The sequence below is a fragment of the Galeopterus variegatus genome, unplaced genomic scaffold (genome assembly GCF_000696425.1).
Source record: "Galeopterus variegatus unplaced genomic scaffold, G_variegatus-3.0.2 Scaffold14304, whole genome shotgun sequence".
Classification (NCBI taxonomy): Eukaryota; Metazoa; Chordata; class Mammalia; order Dermoptera; family Cynocephalidae; genus Galeopterus; species Galeopterus variegatus.
The window spans coordinates 7,838-23,075 of NW_007740415.1; the positions used below are offsets into that span (position 1 = coordinate 7,838).

The 15,238-nt window shown below is 42.1% G+C and overlaps 1 pseudogene; it reads left to right on the forward strand.

Moving 5' to 3' along the window:
- Window positions 1-13,134: 13,134 nt before the first annotated feature.
- Window positions 13,135-14,319, forward strand: LOC103581921 (annotated as a pseudogene).
- Window positions 14,320-15,238: the final 919 nt, after the last annotated feature.

Below are 15,238 nucleotides of genomic sequence, written 5' to 3' on the forward strand. Positions count from 1 at the left end.
TTGTTGTTTCTAAGGATATTTTTTAAACACTACTATAAATAATAAGGGAATTTAGTGAAGTCACAAGATATAGCCAGTAAATAAAAATCAATTAGGTTTCTATATACTAGCAACAAACAATTGAAAATGCAATAATTACCACTCATAATAGCACTAAAAATAATAAAATATTAATAATAAACTTAGGAAAAGATTTAAAGAAATCTACACTTAAAATGTGCAAAATGGGGCCGGCCCGGTGGCGCACTGGAGAGTGCGCCGCTTGGGATGAGGGTTCGGATCCCATGTGGAGACCGGTTCCTGCTCACTGGCTGAGCGCGGTGCAGGCGCAATACCGAGGGTTGCGATCCTGTTGCTGGTCCCCGGTACAGGCGTGACACCGAGGGTTGCGATCCCATTACCGGTCAGTAAAAAAGACAAAAAGGAAAAAAAAAATGTGCAAAATGTACAAAAAATACAAAATGTTTCTTAGAAATACTTAAGTAGATCTAAAATAGAGAGATCTGAAATATTTATGGATTAGGAAATTCAGTATAAGATGTCAGTTATTTTATTTATAATAAAATCTTGTTGAATTTGAGATAACCAACATTCAATTACAATCATAATCCCAGAAGACTTTCATGTGAAAATTGAAAAGCTGATTCTAGAATGTATGTGGAAAAGCAAAGGACTTAGAATTGCTAAAACGATTTTCAAATATACACACGTACACAGTTGGTAGACTTTTACTACCTGACTTCAAGACCTATTATAAAACGTTAGCAATCAAGTAAGTGTGGTATTGGCATAAGGACAGACATATAGGTCAATGGAACAGAATAGAGAGTTCAAAAATAGACCTATGCATATATGGTTAATTGACTTTTGACAAAGGTGTCAAGGTAATTTAATGGGCAAAGGATATTCTTTTCAACAAATAATCCTGGAACAACTGGATATCCATATAGAAATAAAATGAACTTCAACCTTTATCTTATAACACACATACAAACTTTTTCAAAATGAAGCATAGATCTAAATGTAAAAGTGAAACTATAAATCTTCTAGTAGGTAAATATTGCTTACTCAAACAAAAAAGTATAAACTATATGAGAAAAAATTGACAAATTGGACTTCATCATGAGTAAAAATGTTTGCTCTTTAAAAGACGCCTTTAAGAAACTGAAAAGACAAATCACAGATTGGGTGAAAAATATTCCAAATACACATATCTTTCAAAGAACTTGTATCCAGAATATATAAAGAACTTCTATAACACAATACGAAGAAGATAACCCAATTTGAAAAAATGGATCAAAGAATTTAATCAATGCTTCATAAAAAGAAGATGTACAAATGACCACTAAGCATCATCATTGGTCATTAAATAAATGCAAAACAAGACCACGATTTAGTATCTCTCTTCATCAATTTGCTTCGCTAAAAATGAAGACTGACAATATCAATACTGGCAAGGATGTGGAGTAACTAGAACTCTCGTTCATTAGTAGTGGGAAAGTGAAATGGTGCGACTACTTTGGAAAACTGTGTAGAAGTTTCTTGTAGGGTTAAACATGCACTTAACATATGATTCAATATTTCCATTCCTAGGAAATGAAAATGCATATCCACAGACATTCAGGAATGTGCATAAGAGCATTATTTGTAATAGCTCCACTGGAACCATCACAGATGTCCATCAGCAGGTAAGTAGATAATTTGTGTTGTACTCCACAATGGAAAACTATTCAGAAATAATATGGGGCCGGCCCGGTGGCGCACTGGAGAGTGTGCCGTTTGGGAGCACGGCGGCGCACCCGCCAAGGGTTTGGATCCCATGTGGAGACTGGTTCCCGCTCACTGGCTGAGCGCGGTGCGGGCGCAACACCGAGGGTTGCGATCCCATTACCGGTCAGTAAAAAAGAGACAAAAAGGAAAAAAAAAAAAGAGAAATAATATGGAATAAACCACTGGTACATATAACAACATGGATGTATATCAACAATATTACCCTGAATGAAAGAAGCCAGACACAAAATACTACGTACTGTATGAGTATATTTATGGGAAGTTCTAGAACAAGTAAGCTAACCTAATCTATTGTCATAGAAATTAGAACAATGGCTTCTGGGATTGGGTGCAGAAGCATTGAGAGAGAGAGAGAGAGAGTGTGTGAGTGTGTGTCTGTGTGTGGGTGTGTCTGCGTGTCTGTGTGTTGGAATTAGCTGCAAAGGTACGTGAGAAATCCAGGGTAATGGAAGTGTTCTACTCACGTATCTTGAATGTGGGATGCTTACGTGAATGTTTACGTGTCAAAGATCACGCATTTTACTGCTTGTGAATTATACCTCAATAGATCTACAAAGCAGAGACATCTTGTAAGCATTAGCAGAATAAGAAGGTTGACTGCTGTGCGGCTGGCCTCATTGGTGTGAGGATGACCTCAAGTTCAAATCCTTCCCAGCTCATCCAAATATAATTTTGAATTATATGTTGTAGGTCCTTAAAATTCAGTCTTGCAAAGTTTGAGATCAAACGTCTAGTGAGCAAGCATTCTAGAGTAACGAGGGAAAGTTTTCTTATTCATTGATGAGATATCAGTGTCCCCATATGTAAAAACATGACAGTAATTGTGTACAGATTAAATGAGGTAATGTATGTAAGGAAACCAGCAAAGTGCTTGGCATATAGCAAACATCACATTTTGTAACTGTATTGCCTGTTTTTTGAGCATAATTCATTTAATAAATTGGACTAAAGACACAAAGAAAACAGGTTGGGGGCGTGGAGAGACTGTCGTGAATGTAATATGAATTCATTTGTATTGTCACAGATGTCAGTTTCTTTGGAAATCAAGATACTGGTACCTTTTGTTTCTGTATTAGCTAGATCTCCTTAAGTTGCAAGTGACAGAAATACGACTCATGCCAACTTCAGCAAAAAGGGGATTTTACTGGTTCATATAACTGAAAAATCCAGGATCTTGTATTCTAATAGCCTACGACTTCTAATAGTTCCAACAAAAGTTCCAAGTTGAGTCTCACAGGACCCACTGGGCCAGGTTCTGCTATCTGAACAAATTCCTGTGTCGATCAGGATGGAACATAGTACTGTGTTCCATCCTGATCGACACAGTCTTCCCTCCTTTAGTCAGGAGCAGGGTCAGCATCGCTACAGCCACATGGGGAGAGAGGGAAAGACATCGTTCCCCAAAGGAGAATACATGTGCTGCTCCGTTCTGTCCTAGTTCTGCATGGGTGGCAAGTAGTTTCTGGCACTACAGATTGTTCTCCCCTATGTGAGCAGCACCAAATACCACGGCAGATTATGCACAATGAGGCTGGTGTTCTGGGGAGAGATTCACTCCTGCAAATCTGCCTGCATGTCACATGCTCCTGCCACTCCATTTTCACATTTAGTCCCAGTGAGGCACCGGTTCTGAACATTCCTAAGAACATTAGCTTCACACTGTAAAAAGCCGGCTATTTCTAATAAGAATCCATGATTTTGTCTTGCTATTAAACAGACTTTGGAATCTCTCTTTCCATTTAAGCAGAGTTTGGGTTTACTTCGGCACCACCCTTTGGAACATGGAAGGTGGTTTAGTTGGGAGGAAGAGAAGGAATGAATTATTTGTTTTTTCAAGTATTTCACTTTTACAAACAGGTTATTTGGTTACTTGGAACAATTTCATTGCTTCCTGTTATGAGATCAGTCAAATAAGATGAATGAATCAGACCATTCAGCTGGAAGCCATAAATGCCAGCTGAATGGACAGGAAACCAGCCCCCCATTTTTCAAACAGCAGCCAGAAAGTATCCAAACCAATGTTGGTGCTAGGCTGGTATACTGATCATTATCATTCCGTGTTTTAGGACTTTCCACATTTTGCACATTTCCACATTTATATAACACGAGTCTAGTGGCACAGTTGGTTTCCTGTGATAGCTGATCTCTGCTTTTCCTTTTTAACCGGTATCCATTTTGTTCAGGTATCCAAGGCTACCTGACAAGAGTCAGGAGGTTGCCAAGAAGCATTTCTTATTAATCTAGTTCAATCAACACATGACATTCCCCAAGCATGGACAAGCAGAGAGATGGAATAAGCCACGTCCTTGAGGTCCTGATGGTTCTGCACCTGTGTCTGTTTTAACCTCTGGACCTCCCATTCTGTGACTTGATTATATAAACTAGTGCAATCCAAGATAATCTTTTACTTGCAGCCCAAACTAATACAATTTGTGAGGAATCTCCTGTGAGGAACTGGTCTTTATCTAGGTAACATTTGATAAAGAATGCTTTTTCCTTTACCCACTGTGGGCATCAGAACCCAAACTGCAGTTTTCAATTGGATCAACCCAAGAGTATCTGCTAGGAATGCTTTTGGCTGCAAATAATGGAAAATATGACCAAAAGTTGCTAAAACACTTGGGCATTTGTACCATGGAACAAAAAGTCCAGAGCTGGTAGGCGGCTCCATTCCACTAGCAGGGCTCAGGGCTTTCCCATCTTCCCCTGTATCATCTTTTGTGTATAGACTTCCGACTTCATGCTTGTTGCCTCATGGCTGAAAGGTGGCTTTTACACCCCCATGTGTCACCTCATTTCAGGCAGGAAGAAGAAAGGTGGAAACAGCAGCACCCTATTTTCCAGGCAACTTCAATTTATGTATCACGGGCAGGAATGTATCACAGGGCATCCCTCACTGCGTGAGAGCCTGGCAGAGTAAATGTTCTCAGCTGAACATATTGCTACCCTAACAAAATTGAATCTTCCTTACTAAGAAGGAAGGGGAAATTGCATTAGATAGGCAGTCAGCAATTTCTGCCACACCGGTTCAAATAGTTATCTTTAGTTCTTTAAGGAACTAAGGAAGTTCTTTAAATTGAGATTTTATAAAGACAGCAAGAAGATTAGTTGGGAAAACCCAAGCTCATTCCATGGAATTAACTGCTTGCAGTTAAGTGTGAAGAAAGAGGTCCCAAACTACAAACAATAACAATAATAAAGTCTTGTATATTGTCCTTCCTATCTGGAAGGAATGATGTAAATCTTAACCAGGTGCAGCTAGGGGAAACGTTTCTGCCTGGATCTTCTTCATCCCTCATTATCCTGGTTCTGCACCATTCATCCTCTTCAGGTCCCACCATGACAATTGGGTGTTTCCCTCTAGCAGCGCTGGTGGACAAATTGTACTCTCTCTGCCCATCATAGTCATTCATCCAGCCATCTGTCCATTTATTCATTCATTCAAAGTTTTCTAAATTCAATCAAAGTACAGAGTTGTGTCCACAACACTTCTAGAACTTCAGCTCTGCTAGTGCCATGACTGCTGCACAGGTCCCTTCAATGTGCTCTCAAAATGTTTTGTTTTGGGCCGGCCCGGTGGCGCACTGGAAGTTCTAGAACAAGTAAGCGCTTGGGAAGCGTGGCGGCGCTCCTGCCCGAGGGTTCGGATCCCACATACAGACCGGTTCCCGCTCACTGGCTGAGCGAGGCGCGGGAGCAACGCCGAGGGTTGCGATCCCATTGCCAGTCCCCGGTCCAGTACGGGGGCAACACTGAGGGTTGTTATCCGTTGCCGGACACGGAAAAAAAGACAAAAGACAAAAAAAAAAAAAAATGTTTTGTTTTGTTTTCTCTCTATCAGGGCTGTATGGCTACTGTCTGTCTCTCTCTGTTCTGAGCAAGCTCTGATCCATCACTGGAAGAGTGAAAGCAGTTTTGTGGTCTGCCATGATTTTTGACAAGAACAGCAAAGCGTTCATGTTGAATATTGCTTTTAAAAATCCCCTTATGGAGCAATCGCTTACTCTCTAGAACTTAGGGACCTGTCCGTTGCAGCACAATGAAGCAATGAGTCTCATCCCTCCCCAGCCAGCACTGCCAGCCCCTAAGCACAAGGTTTTGCAGTTTAACCCCATGGCAATAGATGGTGTTTCTGTCTTTATGCAGGGAGAAAACAAGAGCCGGAAAAGTAAAGGAACAATTTAGTGTCTCTCTCTCTCTCTCTCAGGTTAAACAAGGAAGTCTGGAGTCTCATCCCCAAAAATCCAGTGAACACAATTATTTTTCCCAGAAATGGAGAGAGACCTTCTTCCACAAACACATAGAACAAATATAGATGATTTTTCTAAAGGTACTAAGAGATATCTTGGAAATGCACATAGAGGTGGTGTCTTAGTCAGCTTGGGCTGATGTAACAAAATGCCACAGACTAGGTGGTTCAAACAACAGACATTTATTTCTCACGGTTCCGGAAGCTGGGAAGTCCAAGATCAAGCTGTCAGCAGATTCAGTTCTCAGTGAGTGCACTCTTCCTGGCTTGCAGACAGCTGCCTTCTCGCTGTTTTCCTATGATGTATTAGTCCATTTCTGTGCTTATATCAAAAATATCTGCAACTGGGTAATTTGTAAGAAAACAAAATTTATTGCTTACAGTTTCAGAAGCTGGGAAATCCAAAGTCCAGTGAACACATCTGGTGAGGGTCTTCTTTGGTGGTGGCTTTACAGCAAATGGTGTGGGGGGGGAGAGGGAGAGAGAGAGAGAGAGAGAGAGACTCTCGCATCCTCTTCTTTTAAAGCTCTCAGAACCACACCCCTGACCACCGCTACTCATTCATTCACTATGGCACGGTCCTACAGTCCAATCACCTCTTCAAGGCCCCACCTTTCAATTTCCATAATAGGATTTTTCCCACCCTCAACAGTTAGAGTGGGGATTAAGTTTGGGGAGGACATTCAACCCAAGACATATGGCAAAGAGAGAGGGATCTGGTCTCTCTTCCTCTTCTTATGAGGACACTTATCCCATCATAGGAGCCCCAGCCTCATGACATCATTTAAACCAAATTACCTCCCAAAGGCTCCACCTCCAAATACCACTCACTGGGGGTTAGGACGTCTCCAACATATCAATTTTGAAAGGACACAAATCTTCAGTTCATAACACATGATCAAGTTTGGGTGAAAGGGGCATCCAAACAGGAAAAAGGCAGAGAAGAAATGTTTGGATTATTTACTGCTTTGCAACATCCACCCAAAATTTAGTGGCTTAAAATGACAACCATTTTATCCTACCTCGTAATTCTTGGAAGTTCCTCTGCTGGTCTTGCTTGTGTTCTTTCTTGCAGTTGTAGTCGGTTGGCAACTACGGCTGCAGTTGGGCTTGATGTTTAGGCCTCAGGTGCCCAGAAGCCATGTGGCCTCTCCCCACATGATGGCCTACCCTCCAAGGCCTCTCTCTACAGCAGGGAAGATCGGACCTCCTCCCTGGTAGTTCAGGGTATGGCTAAAAGGTCTCAGGCTTTCTTAATGCCTGAGCTCAGAAATCCAGAAACATCACTTCCTCCAAATTCCGTTGGTCAAGGCAGTCATAGCCCAAACCTAGATTAGGAGACAGAGAACATATGAACATATGAGAGGAATTTTAATGCTTAGTGTCAGAAGGAAGAGAAGAGAAGGCACCAGACAAAACACCTATTTCACATTTTGACTGGTAGCCAGCACCAATGCCCCCACAGCAGGTTTGTTTAGGAAACAATCCTGACTTCAGTGACCTGGGTTACGAAATAGGTTACAAAATTGTGTAAGATTTTTGAAATCAGGCTTAGAGCCAGAGAGACTCTCAATAATACACTCATTTCCTCTCCGTAGTTCCACATCTGCTTTTAATAATTTTTGCCTTGGAATGAAGGTAAGACCTGCTTTAAAGCATGAAAAGAAAACAGAGCCATGGCCTCGTTCTGCTATGGCCGACGAAACCTTCATGACCAACGAAACCTTCATGACCACCTGTAACAGTGCCTTATTTAAACAAAATGTGTTGATTATTTTTAGCATAACTTAAGCCCTGGGAGACTAATGAGGTGTTAACAGTGTGTGTTAATTATGTGATTTTTGTTGTCTTCATTAAAGTTAAGATTCTCAATCCTATTTACCACCTGAAATCCCGGTGGAGCTGCATTATTCTTCTGACCCTGACATCTTTTAGTTTCCCGCAGTTCACACAATCACATAAACATATTTTGTTTCCCCTGCGGAGAAGGAGATGAGCACAGCTCACACACTTAGGACACCTTGGAGTCCTCCTTTTTTGTTCTTATCCATTTCTAATCTCCTGTATTAGTCGTTGAATCTTCCAATAAGCTCATCGTGCAGGAAACTAGCGACATGAGCTCATTTTTGATCATTTAGAACTGACTGTCCTTCACTCAACAGAAAACTGCCAGAGAAGCTGAAAACCAGGAAGAAGGAAAAGCACAAAAATCAGCTTTCATTGCTGTTCACAAGCATTTTAATTAACCAAGGAATTGTGTTGCATATGCACGACTCTGATTATTTTAAACTTCTGCAATATATGCTATACCTCTGTCCTGAGTGACAGTACATCCCATCCAGAACAACCTTTCCTCAGGAAGAGATAATCACCTATCCCAGACTCATTTGAAATAGCAATCAACATCCTTTTCATGACTTCTTCTGCTTTGCTGATGTTCTGGAGAAACTTTATTTGGCAATGGTGTTAGGCACCTTATTGCAAGTCCAGGAGGTAATGAGTTCAGGATTTCAGCTAAGCATGTCTTAATGATGGCTTCATCAGGGTGTATGAGGTTGTAATGAAAATAGCAGGTGAATCTGACTGGCAAGTAGCACATTATGAGTCTCCCTAGTAATCTGAGTTATCTGAAAGTGGGGGCTATCACAGGAGGTGGTGAGCGCCCCATCAAAGAGCCAGGGATGTTGGAGTGGGGGTTCCTTGTCAGATGGGGGTTAGACTCAATCAGCTTTGGGGCCTCTTCCAACTTTCATCAGATTCTATGATTGTTCTAAGCCCACACAAACCAGTAGTCTTGACTTAGGCAATTTCCAAGCTGGGTTCCAAGATGGAGTGGGACAGAGTGGAAAGTCAGGCAATCTTGAGTTCAAATTCCTGCTCTGACACTTGCTAGCACTGTGTGACCATGAGCGGGTTACTCAAACTCTCTGCACCCCTGCAAATGACGATTGAAATATATTACTTCTAGGGCTATTGTAAGAGTTGGAAACAATGCATTTAAAATACGAGTCTCAAGGTAAGCATTCAATAAAACACAGCTCTATCTACCCTTAGGAGTCTAATTCTTTTACTCTTTTTAATTCACTCTCTACTTCAATGATACAGTCTTGGTTTATAAAGACAGAAAAAATTAAGGGCTCATAAAGACACAGGAGCAAGGTTATGCTAGTGCTGGACCAGTTGAACAAAGCAGGCTGAGCAAATAATTGCGAGTCACCAGGTGGTGCCTCCTGGTCAGGCAGAATCCTGCAGCACTGTCCCCTTCCTGGGAATAGATATGAGCATTCTGTATACACTGAGTGCCTACGGCATGCTGGGAACATGCACATGTTTTCTTAATTCTCTATACCATTGTCATACCAACTCTGAGAAGTAGGTCTCATCGTCCCCATTTTATAGAGGAGAAAACTGAAGTTCAGAGACGTTACATGCCTAACCCAAGTACATATGGCCATTCCCAAGATCCACCTCATCTGCTCTACAACCAAGTCCCCCCAGCACTTTGCTACATCCTCCACTCACAGAGCAGAGTAAATCCAGGTGCCCAGTTGGCTCCTGGGAAAGATATTCCCAGGTGATAGGAGATGATGATGGAAAACCAACCAATGAGAGCCTCTGGAAAGCTAGTGTTGGGAGAACTGAGCTAGAGCCTTAGTTTGTAGCTTCTAAACTAATTGTGCTTTGCCATTAACTCATTCTTTACCTGTTTACCCTGGACTTTACAGAGTGGATGTATGTGTTTGTTAGACCTTCATATACCCTTTTGTTCACATGGTTCAAAATTTTAAAGGTACAAAAATGCATACAAAGCAAAGTCACCCTTGCACCCTGTCTCCCAGGTGCCCAGTTCTTCCCAGAGGCAGTTTACCATTTTGTGTGTATAGCCTGTTAGAGGTTTATCATTTTGATTTTTTAATCAAGGTGAAATTCATACAACATACAAGTAGCTATTTTAAACTATACAATTCAGTGGCATTTAGCATGTTCACAATGTTGTGCAACTACCAATGCTCTCTAGTTTCAAAACTTTTTCATCACCCCAGGAAAAAAACACAAAAAAACAAAATCACCCATCCCCTGGTAGCCACTAATATGCTTTCTGTTTCTATGGATTTGCTTATTCCAGATATACAATTTAAAAGAATTGTACAATATGTGACCTTTTGTGTCTGGCTTCTTTCACTTAGCATAACGTTTTTGAGGTTTATCCAAGACATAGCATTCATCAATACTTCGTTCCTTTTCGTGGCTGAATAATATTCTATTGTATGTATGTACCACAATTTGTTCATTTATTGATAGACATTCAGGTTGTTTTCATCTATTGACTATTATGAATAATGCTTTTATAAACATTTGTGTACAAGTTTCTGTATGGACATATGTTTCCATTTCTCTTGGGTGTACATCTAGGAGTGGAATTGCTGGGTCTTATGGAAATTCTATGTTTAAATTTTGAGGAACCCAAGGTTTTTATGCATGTAATTTCCCCTATTTTTATACAGTTGCTAATATACTATGCACAGTTGCTGCACTTGACAATGGATTTTAGAGATCTCTCAGTGGTGTGCTAGTAAATGTCTAACAACTGGCTCTCATGCCATGAGGAGTGCCCTGATTTGTGGCATTTACAGATTTACAGAGTCTGACTCCCACCATGGCCAATTTTAAGCTATGCAAGGTATCTTACTGCAAAGTTAGGAAGAAATGCTAGCAATCTGCCCTCGTGAACCAGTCCCAGTTGGCTCTACCACACTACTGGATTATTTCATATCAGAGCATGAAGACCTGCCTCATTCTTTTTTATGACTCACAGCATGCCATATTAGGATGTACTATAATTTTTTAATTGGTCCCTGATGGCAGACACTTAGGTTGTTTCCAGTCCTTTACTTCCATAAACTAGGCTTTAATGGATAACCCTGTGTGCATGTCATTGTGCTCATGTGCAAATATAACAGTAGACGTGGTTCTGTGACTTCATAAGAATCACCATGGGAAGAAATTCTTCAAAGGCAATTTATTACTTCATTATACAGTTATGGCTGTTAAGGAGAGTTCTACGTGAAGGAATTATCTATTTTTGCCCTAGTTTCCTTATGAGTAAAATGGATGCAAATTGACTAGACACGTGCCAGCATCAAAGAATAGTTGTAAAACTTTAAGATGAAATTGGAAAGCAAGTTTTCCTTCTGTCCATGCCACCAGCAATAGGACTTACTTTCTTCCATAAATGATTGGAAGCTTAGTTTGGAATCCAGTTTTTCTAAGCAGCTGACCATCAGATTGCCTGAATTGCCTGAGGTGTTTAATTTCAATAACACCTGAAGAATCAGAGTCCTTTGGCTAAGCAGCAATCTCAGCTCTGCACCTCCAGCTGGCCTTGCACCATCCACTCTTGTTTGGGCTCCCATTTCAGAGTGCAAACCTGAGATATTCAGCCCAGTGAGAAGACCCAGGCCAGGAGGACAAAGAAGGGGGGTTGAGGACTCACACTGAGACTCTCACAGCAGCCACATGCAAAGCTCTGATTCCCAGAGATCTTGGGTTCTGCCTGGAGCCACTTTTAACCTGTGGAACCAGCTGACTGGTATAGCAGAGACTGCTGTGAGTCAGCAGGAAATTGAGTCAGCCTTATTGATTTGGAGTTGGAGGGAGTGGGTTGAGTTTGTCAGGACCCTGAAAGGTTTTTTGTGGTCATGGAAATAGTTTCGTTTTGCCAGCTATGAATCAACTAGCATTCATGCAAGCCCAGAAGCAGAAGAGCTAAAGTTAAAAATAAGTCAACCTTTTATATTTAGGCAAGGCAGATCACAGCCCTAAAACGGGAATTGGGGCATGTGGATCTACCTCGTTTTGGACTCAAGGGGAAGGGGCGATATAGCACAGGGTCTCTTCCATGTGGCTTCTCTGCTTATACATGGGGCTATGCAGAAAGAGCTGAAGTTAAGAGGACCTAGAGCTCCAGTTTTCTATCTAAAACCTGTCAGGAGTAACATGGAAGTGTGGACACCTTTGCTGTGTGCAGGTGTGGTGTGTGTAGGCAGAACTAGTGTGCATCAGCATGCAGCTGCTCCAGTTGTTAAAACACTGTAATATTCTTATACTACTTGGTCAACAGACATTGACCCACATCCCCTGTTTCATTCCCCACTACCAGCCACCCAGCCCTTCCTCTAGAACCTCACAAACTTCCCCAGTATTCAGAAACTAAAAGGTTGATATCTGGTACAATGGGACATCCAGAAAATCTGATTCCCTTTGTTCTCTTGAAAATTCAAAAAGATTGGTGGTGAGAGTTCTATCAGTCTCAATAGAAAAGAATCCATGGTTTTTTGGGAGAATGACAAACATCCCAATTACCCCTCTCTCCTTAATAAGAGGGTTTTGGAGATTTTCAATGTCACCAACAATAGGATTTGCTTTCTTCCATAAATGACTGTAAGCTTCAGCACCAGGGCCAGCTACATCCTTTTGGATTGGTCTTTGTCAATACAGTCATGGTTAGACACAGCGACCATCAACACTGGATGTAGGCATGTGTGTATTTCATGAAGTGAAGGTGTTGGGCTAATGACCCAAGTGCCCACATAGCAGAAAATTCTCCCACACTCCATGTAGTATTTTTCAGCTATTTCAGTCCTTTGGGTATTATTTCTGATGTGCTTGGGCCCAGACTGTTGAGCTCTGCCACTTGGGCCACTTCACATGCCATCACACAGTGCCTCTGCCACCAATGACCCTCTGCTGGTAACCTCACTACTACCACTGTCTTTCTGAGCTCCAGGATGGGACTGCTGCCCTCCTTGAGTCCACTTAATCCCAAGCATGGGAAGGCCCATCTGCTTATCTCCTGAAGGGGTTCATAGACCAAGGTGTCACTTTTAATGAGACTTAGCCTAGGTATGGGAATAATGTCAGGGAATTAAAATACAGATTGCTGTAGACTGGATGCCCCTGTCCCCCAACCTCATTATAACTGTTGGGGGTGGGAAATCCTATTATGGTAATTGAAAGGTGGGGCCTTGAAAAGGTCATTAAATTGTAGGACCATGCCATAGTGAATGGATTAAAAATGGTGGTCAGGACTGGTGACACCTCACACTCAGTGCTGGTTAAAATTATTGAAGTTAGAGAGAATTAAAGACTATCTTCTCATGGAGGAAGAATTCATTAGAAATCAGAAACAAATGAAAATATTAGAAGGAAAGCAAGAGGAGGAAAGATCAAAGGTGGATGATCTGAGGGGGACCCCAATGTTAGTAGGAAACTTGGAAGAGATCATTGATGACAATCATGCCATCATGTCTACATCTGTGGGCTTAGAACTCTATGTCAGCATTCTTTCATTTGTAGACAAGGATCTGCTGGAATCAGGCTGCTCAGTCCTGCTCAACTACAAAGTGCATGCTGTAATCGGGGTGCTGATGGATGACACGGATCCCCTGGTCACAGTGATGAAGGTGGAAAAGGCTCCCAATAGACCTATGCTGATATTGGGGGGTTGGACAACCAAATCTGGGAAATTAAGGAATCTGTGGAGCTTCCTCTCACTCATCCTGAATATTATGGAGAGATGGGTATAAAGCCCCCAAAGGGTCATTCTGTATGGTCCACCTGGCACAGGTAAAACCTTTTAAACCAAAGCAGTAGCAAACCAAACCTCAGCCACGTTCTTGAGAGTGGTTGGTTCTGAACTTATTCAGAAGTATCTAGGTGATGGGCCCAAACTCGTACGGGAACTGTTTTTAGTTGCTGAAGAACATGCAGCATCCCTCGTGTTTACTGATGAAATTGATGCTATTGGGACAAAAAGATATGACTCAAATTGTGGTGGTGAGAGAGAAATTCAGCGAACAATGTTGGAACTGTTAAACCAGTTGGAATGGCTTTGATTCAAGGGGAGATGTGAAAGTTATCATGGCCACAAACCAAATAGAGACTTTGGATCCAGCACTTATAAGACCAGGCCACATTGACAGAAGATCGAGATCCCCCTGCCCGATGAAAAGACTGAGAAGTGCATCTTTCAGATTCACACCAGCAAGATGCCACTGGCCAATGACGTGACCCTGGATGACTTGATCATGGCTAAAGATGACCTCTCAGGTGCCGACATCGAGGCCATCTGTAAAGAAGCTGGTCTGATGGCCTTGAGAGAACGTAGAATGAAAGTAACAAATGAAGACTTCAAAAAATCTAAGGAAAATGTTCTTTATAAAAAAACAAGAAGGCACCCCTGAGGGGCTGTATCTCTAGTGAACCACAGTTGCCTTCAGGAAAATGGTTGAGAGTTTTCCCAACCCCCGAGAGTTGGGGGAAGTTGCCCAGAGGAATCCATGTTCCAGTTGATTTTTATTAGCAAAACATCCTGCATATCTTTCAGAGTATGATGTGTAGGCTGCCCAGTAGGCAGCCTTTGTCTGGTGGTCACTCTGCAGCATTCTGCATCCCAATAAAGCATGTTGTTTCACAGGCCAAAAAAAAATGGTGGTCAGGGGCGTGGTTCAGAGAGCTTTAAAAGGAGAGTGAATGAGGAGGTTAGGGGCCGGCCCGGTGGCGCACTGGATAGTGCGCCACTTGGGAAGCGCGGCGGCGCTCCCGTCCGAGGGTTCGGATCCCACATGCAGACCGGCTCCCGCTCACTGGCTGAGCGAGGCGCGGGAGTAACACCGAGGCTTGCGATCCCGTTGCCGGACACGGAAAAAAAAAAAGACAAAAGAATGAGGAGGTTAGTCTCTCTCTGCTCCACCATTTTTGCAATGTGACACTCTGCCATCACTATCGCCACCACCAAGGCTCTCATCAAATGTGTTCCATGGACTTCCCAGCCTCAGAAACTGTAAGCAATAAATTTCATTGTCTTATAAATTACCCAGTTCTGTGAATTTTGTTATAAGCAACAGAAACAGACTAACACAGAAATAAAAGCTCATAGCTCTGATGGGCCCAGAACTATACTAACACCCTTTATAGGTCAGTTTCTCCTACTTGCACACTGCTGGCTGCTTTGGATCTAGGCTCCGCTTCCCTCAGTGCCCTGGATTTCCCTACACTTTAGAGTCTAGGCCAAGCTGATTCAGCCAAGTTCCACAACAGGAAAGAAGTGTTTTTCTCACCTAGGTCTAGAGCCCAAGACCAGGAGCTTGGTCAAGGTGAAAAAACACCAAACTCAATCAATCTCTTTTCAAGGGTTTA